Genomic DNA, 11,967 nt, shown 5'->3' with positions numbered 1-11,967 from the left:
TACCATATTTTAAATTTCTCTGCTAACACCATTTTAATCCCTATGTAAAATTTAATAATTTATCTAATAACCCCCTGCAAAGCTTGATATTTCAGTTACTTCAGAGTTGTCATTAATGTAAAAAGTGCTTAGTGAACTTCTTTGTGGATAAGCCTTTTCATTTTTTTATTCATATGTTCTGTTTTTAGTGGATCTTAAAAGTGGGGACATTAAGTTACATTGTAGACAGAATTTTTTCTGTCATATTTTATTATGTTCTATATTGATAATTGCTGCTATATCAAGCAAAAATATAATAAACAAAAATCATTGACACTTAAAAATACAGACAGAACATCTAGCTTTAAGCTATGTTACTTCTGTGTACACTGTTCAAGGTAAAATATTGATGTAATACATCCCATTAGTTAACGATGGTATCAAGACTCCTGATGCATATGGCTAAATTGCTTATTCTATTTTAAACTCTCAGCAGTAAGATAAAGGATACCTGTTTTAGTGTACCTTGGCAAACATTGGATGTGATCGGTAAAAAATAAAGCCAATGATATAAATGGAAGTCTTGTTTTATTTACTCCTATGACTGAGTATTTTCTTCAGATCTGTTAATCATGTCCTCTTCCTTTTATGTTTGTGTACTTAATCCATTCTTCTACACAGGTGTTAGTCTTTTTCTTATCAACTTGAAAAAAAATTTTATATATAAAGGATCTTCATGATTTTTTTATTTAAAAGTAACCCCAAACTTGCAGATAAGGTGCAAGTACACTATGAAGACCAACAATCATTTTTCATCCACAGAATTTCCTGGAAATTGTTGCCTCCAGTCAGTCTTTATTTTGTTGGTGTCTAGTTTTGCACTGAAAGTTTGAGTTTGAGGAATTTTTCTCAAATTATTTTATCTTTCCTTAGGTAGGTCATCTGCTCTGCTAGACAAATTCAATATCCACTTTTATTTTTGTCAAAAATCTTCCTATTGTTAAATATTTATTTATATATAGGTACTGGGGATTGAACCAAGGCCTTTCCACGGAATGACATCTCAAGCCTTTTTTATTTTTTGAAGGAAAGCACTGCTAAGTCACTAAATTGACCAGACTGGGCTCAAACTTGCAATCCTCTGCCACTGCCTCCCAGAGAACTGGGATTACAGGCTTGTGCCGCCATACTTGGCTGTCATAATCTTTTTAAATGGTTTGACTCATTTTACATTTACCCTTTTGGTCCACTCAGAAATGAATCTATAATGATTTTCCCGTAATACTTAATGAATGTTTCTCAATTTATTAATCTTTTATTATTGTTCTTTAATGTCCCATCAATCACAGATTAAACCCTCATTTACAATAAAGCCTGTTTTATAGATGAATCTGTGTACTCTTATCTCTATATTATTGATCTTAAATTATCATTGCTTTAAATATGACCATGGATATAATCATATTTATTTTTCTAAACATTACAATTATGTCTTTAAAGAAAATGGCACTTTATGTAGCATTGAGATATACATGTAAGAATTTGTTCTCTCTATTGAATGTGATCCATCTTTTTTTTCATTTTCAGGAATTTTGTGGTTTTCCTTGGATACAAAGAAGGTCTTTCACATTTCTTAGAACATTAAGTTACAATGTAGACAATCTTTTTCTATTATATTTTAGTATGTTGCATAATTGATAATTGCTGCTATATCAAGCAAAAAATATAATAAAACAAACAAAAATCATTGGCACTTAAAAATACAGACAGAATACCCAGCTTTAAACTATGTTTTTCCGTGTATACTGTTCAAGGTAAAATATTTATGTAATATGCCCCATCAGTTAACTATGGCATTATCATTTAAATTTTTGTAAGTATTGGGAAAATACTCCATAATTATTAACTTTGTCTCAGAATAATTCATCTGTAGTATTTTTGTTGTCTCAATAATTAGCGAGCAGGGTCAGTTTTAAAACCACCTTAGTTTAAGATAATAAAATCAAGTGTCTACACTTAGAAAAATGTTCCTCTTTCTCTTTTCTTTTCTCTAATACATTTAGCTCATGCCCACATGAGAAACTCATTTAAATATAAGCTGAAAGAAATCCTGTCTTATCCTATTGGAAAAATTTAGTTGTCTGTCAAGAGCCCATTTCTTCTAAGTTTGACCAAAGTAGTGCAACACTGGTTAGGATCTTTAACAGGGCTGGACTATATGTATGCAGCTGGGGTAGGACCAATTCCCATTGGTAAAATAATAAGCCAGAGAGCAGAAATAAACTGCCTAACCTAACAATACCTTTTGAGATTTCTTCTTGTAGTAGTGAAAGTGTAATAGAGATTTGAGGTGAAACAGTCATATCAAAAAGCTGTCCGTCTGAGACAGCCCGAGGGTAGTTTGAATGGTGGATACTAGAAGAAAAAGTAAGATTTTGAGCTTCTCAAATATTTCCTGAATTTATACTCTGTGCCAAGTCAATTAAGTCTATTGAGAAGTAAAATCACTGAGGAAAAAAATTTAAATAGCAACACTGATGAAATAAATGTATTATCTCTGATTATTTTTGTCATGCAACATGGATCTACCACATATGTTGGCAAATTAAATCTTTTGAAACATCAAAACATTCCAGCCTGGAGTGGTGGTGCATGCCTGTAATCCCAGCACTCAGGAGACTGAGGCAGGAGGATTGTTGTGAGTTCCAGGGCAGCCTGGGCTACAAAGTGAGCTCAAGTCCAGCCTGAACTGCATAACAAGACCCTGTCTCAAATAGACCAAAAACAAAACAAAACAAAACAAAACAAAAACCCCCAAAAAACATTCCAAATTCATTTCCAAATTTAAATAAATGCTCATTTTCCCAATTCTAGAAGATTTTGAAAGATACTTAAAACCTTATCTTAGATTGATTTTCAAGTTTCCCTCAACCTATTTTTGAAATCCAGCATTTTCTACTATTTCATAAACTATATTATGTGGAAAATTTCATGTGATATAAAGTTAAGTGGAGGACAACGATACCCAAAATTTTGTTCTTATTCTCAGTAAGTAAAATATATGTTAAAAAGAATTCTATTACATAAAATGATAGCAATTGTGCTTAAGATTGCCACAGCTCAGGTAAATTTTTTCTTTCCTGTTTTTCAGATTTTCTAAATATTATGTCAGTTAGTTCTATAATGAAATTAAATTTGACATTTATATATGCTACTTTTGATTTAGTTTTAAAAAACTAGCACTCCAGGTAAAATAATGATATTCCCATAATCTTCCACTATACCTATATGTTGTACATAATTCAAATACACCCAATCTGTTAAAAATAAACACATCAAGAAGTCACATGGAAGTACTGTTGGGGCTAGGCATGGTGGCACATGTGTAATCTTGGTACTCTGGGAGGCTGAAAAAGGAGGATCACAAGATCGAGCACAACCACTTAGTGATGTATCAAGACCCTGTTTCAAAAGAAAAAATAAATTATAGAGGGTGCTGGGAAATATCTCAGTGCGAAGGTTCTGTATTCAATCCCTGGTGCCACAAAAAAAAAAAAAAAAAGCAAAACTTGGTTTCATTAATGTTGCCAATTTTTACCCATTTTACATAGCAAATATGACATATTCTTGAATTTGATATAACATTTCCAGGTTACTACCTACATCTGTTAGGCATTTATTAAAATAATCAATGAAATTACATCAAACTCTGTTAACCGGCCTTTGTAGGGTTGGTTTCCCACAGAATCTTCCACACACTTTACCAGGGGCTGAAGGGTGACAGCTACAGGCTCTCTCTGTAAGGTCAGGGAGGTAGCTGGCTGTTTCGTTGCCTGTCCACAATGTTTTCTTAAAAATTTATTTACTTTTTTAATTGTCAAATAAAAAGTATATGTTTACTTTGTACAAAACAATGTTTTAAAATGTATATAGTTGTTCCCCTGTATCCATGGAGGTAGTTCCAGGACCTCAGGAGGATACCAAAATACAAGGATGAGCAAGTTCTTTGTATGAATTAGTACCATATTTTCCTGAAAATAAGACCAGGTCTTATATTAATTTTTGCAATAGGGCTTAATTTCAGAGGGTCTCTTATTTTTTCATGTAAGGCAATCTACATTTATTCATGTCAATCTATATTTATTATAAAAATTTATGTTATTATAAAAATTTATATTTATTCAAATACAGTCATACCATCTTTTTCTGAACCATTATCATAACTCTCCCAGTGCTGAATTCCAGCCTGAATTTCTTGTAACTCCATTTTGTGTAGAACCATGGGCCCCAGTCTCTCATGTCTGCCAGATAGATAGAGCGCTCCTTAAATGAGCCCTTCTTTTCCATGCAGCCTGCTTGTAGCGCATTGTCAACGTGGCTGTCAGTGATTCTACCCCGTGACTGCTTCACCCTAATCATGACCTTTTATAAGCTGGGCTTCACAAAGTTCCCATTAAATCGCGTGTTAGTGGAAGATTTACAAGGTAGAAGTGGCAACAAAAATGATGACAGCTAAGAATGATGGTCCCCGTAGAAGTGATGAAAAACTGGAGGCTCCAAAATTCAGAAAACGTTCCTTTACTTCACATGAGTGCATGAAGTGGGTCTGTTACAACGCACGACATATTGAATTATGAAGATTCTTATTCGGCTTAACCACATCCTTCCGTTACCAAGTGCGCATGCTACTTGTGCTTTGTGTCTGTACTCTGAGTATTCATTTCGCAGGGAATCTGTAGTTCATCTGTTTACATAAATGTTTATTTTACTTCTCATCCAAAGTTGCTCCCTTGGGTATTTACAAATAATCATAATTTATAATATCATTTAAGTATTACTGTCAATATTATTTATACTTAATTATGCGTTAATGTTGTCATTATATAATCCAATATATCTATTGTTTGTTGAAATGGATATACTAAAGGTGTCCATCTGGTTGACGATATTATGGGCTTATTTTTGGGGCTTATATTATGAGCATACTGAAAAATCATGCTAGGGCTTATTTTCCCATCTGGTCTTATTTTGGGAGAAATGGATATTTGCATATAATCTATACATACCTGCCTATATACTTCCAATCATATCAGATTGCTTATGATACTTAATACAATGCAAATGATGTATAAGTACTTATATTATATTGGTAAGGGAATAGGGATGAGAAAAAGGTCCATACATGTTCATTACAGGTAAGATTTTAGATTCAGGATTAGTTGAATCTGCAGATATGGAACTCACAGATACAGAGCTCTAACTGTATACATGATGAAATGGCTAAACTGAGCTGCTTAAAAAATTACCACACATATTTTTCATTTCTTTTGGTGACAACATTTAAATTCTACTCTAAGGGATTTTAAAGAATACATTGTTATTAGTTATAGCCATCATATTGAACATTCTTTCTCCTGAAATTGTTCCTTCTAACTGAAATTGTGTAACCTCTGACAAAATCCCCCCATCCTCCCTCACTTCTACTCTTCTACATCCTACCACCATTCTACTCTTTCTATGAGTTTTTAATCTTTATGCATGAGATTATAGTATATACATCTTTATGCATGAGATTATAGTATTTATCTTTCTATGTTTGGCTTATTTCATGAAAGACCTCCAGGTTCATTCACCTTGTCTCAAGTGAAGGATTTCCTTCTTTGTCTCAAGTGAAGGATTTCCTTCTTTAAGGATGAATAGTATTCAATTATTTATGTATACCACAGTTTTTTTACCCACCCATATCCTTTAGATACACACCCTGAAATGAGATTACTGGATCATATAGTAATTCTGTTTTTAATTGAGGTATTTCCACACTATTTTACACCCCCCCAATAGCATTTAACAATTCCTTTTTTATCCATATCCTTGCTAAAATTTATTACCTTTTGTTTTTCTGGAAATAGTCAAATAGGTATGAAGTGATAATCTGGTTTTAATTTGTATTGACCTGATGATTAGTGATGAACATTTTGTCATATATTTGTTGGCCATTTGTATGTCTTTATTTGAGAAATGTCTATGCAAGACCTTTGCCCAGTTTTTAATTGGGCTAGTTGATTTCTTGCTATTCAGTTTTTCTACTTTCTTATGCACAGTGTTATGTATATTAACACCTTATCAGAAGTATAATTTGCAAGCATTTTCTCCATGTCTCAGTCCATTCAGGTTGCTATAAAATAAGTTAGACTGGGTAATTTTTAAACAAGAGAAATGTATTGCTCACAATTTTGCAAGCTTGTTAGTATAAGGCATCAACAGATTCAGGGTCTGGGGAAGGCTCTCTCTCTCTCTCTTTCTCTCTTCTTCTTCTGCTGCTGCTGCTGCTGCTAGGGTAGTATCTTGTTGCTCTGTTCTCATTTGACATAAAGGCAAAAGAAGTAAGCAGGGACTCTCACGTCCTTTTGTGGGGACACTAATCCTATTTGTGATGCTGGAAATGTGGAACCTTTATGACCTAATTATGTCTCACCATAAAGCCCACCTCAAAGCTTAGGTTTCAACATATGAATTTTGGAGGGACATAAACAATCAGCCCATAGCACACTCATTCCATAAGCTGGCTCTTCATTTTGTTGATTGTTTCCTCTGCTGCAAAGCAGCTCATTAGGCTGATGTAGTTCCTTTGTTATACTTTCATTTCTGTTGCTTGTGCTTTCAGTGTTCTATAAAAAAATCATTGGCCAGACCAATATCATGAAGTTGTACTGTATGTTTTTTTCAGTGGCTTTACAGTGTCAGGCACTTCATTTGAATATTTTATCTAGTTGGAGTTGATTTTTATATGGTGTGAAGTAAAGGTCTAATTTCATTTTTCTGCATGTGGATAGCCAGTTTCCCAACATTTTTTATTAAAGAAACTATCCTTGCACCATTGTGTGTTCTTGGCAGCTTTACTTAAAATCAGTTGAACCTTAAAACATTTATTTTTGGGCTATTTTAAGTTGATAACAGTTTAACTTTGATCACATTTAAAAACCCAGCACTGTCACTCTCCTTTCCATACATCTCCATGTTCTTGATGTCATAATTTATCTTTTTATATTGTGTATTCCTTAAGAAATTATTGTAACTTTCATTAATAGTTTTGTCTTTTTTTTGAGACAAAGTCTCACTGTGTAGTTCAGGCTCACTTTGAACTCACTATGTAACCCAGGCTGGCCTCAAACTCATGGAAGTCCTCCTGCCTCAGACCCCCTACAGGCATACATCACCATGCCCAGCTATAGTTTTGTCTTTTAGCCTTCATGCTAAAGATATGTGATTTACATACCACCATCACAGTATAAGAGAATTCTGAATTTAACTCTGTACTTACTTTTACAAGTGAGTTCTATACTATCTTATGCTTTCATGTATTAGTGTCTTTTCCTTCATTTCTGAAGGACAGCTTTGCTGGGTACATTATTCTTTGTTGGTAGTTCTTTTCCTATGACACAATGGCTACACCATACCACTCTCTCCTACTCTGTAAGGTCTCTGCTGAGAAATTCATGATTAGTGTTACTGAAACTCCTTCATATACGCTTTGCTTATTTTCTCTCATTGCTTTTTTAGGATCCTTTGTTTGCCACTGGTTTTTGACAATTTCATTTTATGTTTTAGTAATCTTACTTGGATTGAATCTGACTGGAGACTTTGGCCTTCCAGTACCTATTTATGACTCCCTCCACATTTGGAAATGTGGTCTTGGTATCTTGATTTAGATTTTTTTCCTTTCTGTTCCATTACTTTTGTTTTGATACATATTAATTTATACTCCTATACCTGCTTTAGTATAGAAATAAACAACTCAATAGAATCCCAAAGAGTGTTTATTTCTATTTTCAACTTGTAATGTGGTTCCACATAATGTACTATCTATAATGTTTATCTTTTCCCTTGAAATCTAATTTGGATACATGGTGGTCATTTGTAGTATTATTTGAATATACAACCCTATGAACTTTTTGAAGGAGCTGTTATGTAAGTTTTTAACTGGGTGCTGGTAATAAACTCTTTTAATGTTTGCTTTTCTTTTCATCTCATCCTCAAAAGTGGGAATATTTTAAAAATTCCTAGCTGGGTGTGATGACATATACCTATAATCCCAGCATTCAGGAAGGCTGAGGCAGGAAGATCACAACAAGTGCAAGCCCAGACTGGGCAACTTAGTAACTTTGTGAAAACTGGTCTCAAAGTAAAAAAAAAATTATGAAAGGGTTGGGAATGTGGGGTTGTGCAAAAGCCCTAGATTCAATGTCTAATGCCAATAAATAAATTCATTTAAATACATGTTTTTTTAAAAAAAAATATATAAACATTGTGGAAAGGATGATAAAATGCAAAAGCTCCAACAATTCCCCGTATTTGCCAACATTGAAAAAGAAATCCACTTTAGCAGATATGAAGTAAATCTCTGTGGGGTTTTAATTTGCATTTCCTCAGTGACTATGATGTTGAGCATATTTTTATGTGTTTAATAGACAGTTGTGAATACATCTTCTCTGGAGAGATGTTTGTTTAAATTCTTTGCCCATTTTGAAACTAGGTCATTTGCTTTTTATTGTTGACTTTTAAGAGAGTTCTTTATGTATTCTGAAGACACGTTCATTATCAGATGTATGATTTATAAATATTTTCTCTTATTCTTTGAGATCTCTTCCTTCTTCATTGAATCATGAAGTATAAATTTTTAAAGCACTCTCATTTGGATTAATTACACCTTAATTTTAATTGTATGCAAAAATTTGCTCTTTGTTTGTTTCTTTTTTTTTTTTTTTTTTTTGGTACCAGGAATCAAACTCAGGACCTTGCGCTTGCCAGGCAGACACTTGTGCCACTGAGCTATATTCCTGACCCCCAAAACTTTGCTTCTATATATTTCTATTCCCACTCCATTTTTGTCACAACCTATATATTTATATAGTGTATCCCTATTAATATAATTTAGAACTATTGCAAAGTGCGGTTGTAATTTTAATTAGGAAAAGGTAGTTACCAATAAAAATATACTCATAGATGTCCTTTATATTTAACTATATAGTAACTACTTGCACTTAAATTCTTTCTGTGAACTTAAGTTACCTGCCTAAATCTCTTTCATGTAGGTTGAAGATTCCGCTTTAGTATAAAGTGCAAGTCTGCTAAAAAAAAAAAAAAAAAAAAAAAAAAAAAAAACAACTCTTGCTTTTGTTTCCCTTGGAATGTTTCGATTTCTTTCATGTTCGGAACACAATTTTGCTGGACACAGAATTCTTACTTGACAAGGCTTTCCCTCCAGAGTGTTGCACATGTCTCTTCCATGCTTTCTAATGGTAAAACAGATTTCAATCTTTCTGGGCAGTTAATGTACATGACAAATTCTCTCAAGATTTTCTCTGTTCTTGGTTTTGACAATTTAATTATATGTCTTGGGTGTTTTTGAGTATATCCCACCATCACTCACTGAGCTTTTGGGTTCCTAGATTTATGTCTGCTGTGCTTTGGATCTTGAATGCCCTCTAAAGGCCCATTTGTGAAAGCTTAGGTGGGACCTCTAGGAGGTAGTCTAGTGGAAGGCAGAGTCTGTAGGTCACTGGGGACAGGCCCTCAAAGGGGACTGTGGAACCTCAGCCCCTTCCTCTCTTTTGCTTCTTGGCCATGACATGAGTAGACTGCTTTACCACATACTCCCAGACATTGCCATCTAGCACACCTACCAGAGGCCTAAAAGCAGTGAGTCTACCCACTCATCCACTGGAAACTCTAAAACTCTGAGTGAAAAGAAGCCTCTTTGTAGATTATTTCAGACATTTTCTTATGGTGACAGAAAGCTGATCGACACGGGAAACTGGTACTGAGAAGTAGGACTACTGACTGTAGCCATACTTGATGGTGTGGAAGAGCCTTTGGAACTAGTATATAAAAATTTGTAAAAGTTGAAAAACAGGCTAGAGAAAACCTAGGATATTGTTAAGTGGGGGTTAGTGGGCAATTCTGGTAGCGGCTACAGGGACAGTAACTGATAAAAATTTGGACAGTAAAGACGATATCAATGAGGTTTCAGATGGACATGACTCTGTTAAGGCCCAGGGCTCTCCCCTTGGTACACTATGGCAAATAATTTGGCTGTATTTTGTCCATGCCCTGAAATGTTGTGGGACCCCAAGCTTAAAGGTGATGGACTAGTTTATCTGGTGGAGGAAATGTCAAGGCATTCAACTGTGGCCTAGGTATTACTGGCTGTTTAGTGAGTTTTATAGTGAAAGTCAGAATTAAGAGCAGAACAGAAAGAAAACTTTGCAGCTCGGTCAGAAAACTAACATATGGAAAGATGTAAAAGTACAGTGAGGAGAGAGTGTGTGGTCATTAGTACTGATAGAAGGAAGCCAAGTACTTTGCACTGGGACAGCACAAAATGACTCAAGGGCATCTTAGAAATCTGCAAGTCCATCCTACCCATCACAGGCTCAGAGATATAGGAATGCAAGTTTGTTGCAGAGACTTTTCAGGGAAGAGAGATTTCACAAGAGAGAAGCGACCTACATGCTCAAAACTGCCTAGAGATTTGTTTCTCTGTGTTAAGTTGGCAAGGAGCTCAAATGTCACTGCAGCCATGATTCAAGTGGGCCCAGACAGCACTCACACTAGTGGAAGGTGATATACTCTATGTGATGGCTGGGTTTGCAGGAATGTAAAATGTAAAGAGTTATGGGGACAATGGAGTGTTTTGATGATATTTCTGAAGGCTTCAAGGGTGAAGGAGTGTGCTGAAAGGTGAGAGTCCTTGCAAGTAGGTCCCACATGGCCATGTGTGGAGCTGTGGGAATAAAGCTGAAATTGCAATGAAGACCCTAAAAAGGTAGAGGTGCAGGCAATGTGCAATGCCTGGCAAGGAAAGCAAAACTTTCCCAAGAAAGAGGCCATGTGTGCTGCAACTAGCAAAGCTGTAGGGGTAGAGTTGCCCATGCCTTTGGGAGCCCACATCCTGCCAATGTAGCCTGGATGCTAAACATGGAGATTTAAAACTTAATGATTGCCCTCAGTGTTCTAAGTGTGCTAGATCAATCCCTTTTTGCTATTTCCCATTCCTCCTTTTGGAATAGAAATATTTATCCTGCATTGGACCCACCGTTTTATCTTGGAAGTATGTAACTTTCTGACTTTTATGCAGGGGCTCTTAGCTGAGTTACCTTTAGTCTTAAGAGGGGACTTTGGAGTTTGGAACAATGTCAGGACAGTTAAGACTTTGGAAATTCCTGGGGATGGATTGAATGCAGTTTGCATTCTGATATGGACAAGAACCTTTGAGAGCCAGGGAAGAATCCTATAGTTTGGATGCTGAATGTTTCCCAACAGCTTGGTTCCCTGGATGATGCTATTAGGAAGTGGTAAAATCTTTAGGTGGTGGCACTTTGTGAAAGGTTCTCAAGTTACTGGATTTGGTGGGGTGGACATGGGGGAAGAGTGTCCTCAGAAGGAACTGTGGGGCCTTCGACCCTGAGGTGAGCAGTTTGCTCCATCATGCACTCCCAATAGCTTGTGGATCCTCCACGAGAGGCTAAAAACAGTGGATGTACCCAAGCCAGGACTGGAATCTTGAAAACTGTGAATCAGAATACCCCTTTTCTGAGTTATTTCAGTATTTTATTCCAGTAATGGAAAGATGACTAACATCTTTATTCAAAATTGGGATTCTAGGTGGTCTTGGTGGCATATGCCCGTAATCCCAGCTACTCGGGAGACTGAGGCAGGAGGATTACAAGTTCAAATCCTGCCTAGACAACTTAGTGAGATCCTACCTCAGAACAAAAATTAAAAGGGCTGTGCATGTAGTTCTATGTTATAGTACTTGCCTAACATGCACATGACCCTGGGATCAGTCCTTAGCACACCACACTACCATGTGCACATGTATACATTCACCCCCAAACAAAACAGATATTTATAGTCACTGTATCTTCAAATATTCTTTTTGCTTCTTTCTCTTTTACTGTAACTCTCAAATTGTGCATCTTGGTCAGC

The sequence above is a fragment of the Chinchilla lanigera genome, unplaced genomic scaffold (genome assembly GCF_000276665.1).
Source record: "Chinchilla lanigera isolate Chin_1 unplaced genomic scaffold, ChiLan1.0 scaffold00033, whole genome shotgun sequence".
Taxonomy (NCBI): Eukaryota; Metazoa; Chordata; class Mammalia; order Rodentia; family Chinchillidae; genus Chinchilla; species Chinchilla lanigera.
This window is presented reverse-complemented; position numbering follows the sequence as displayed.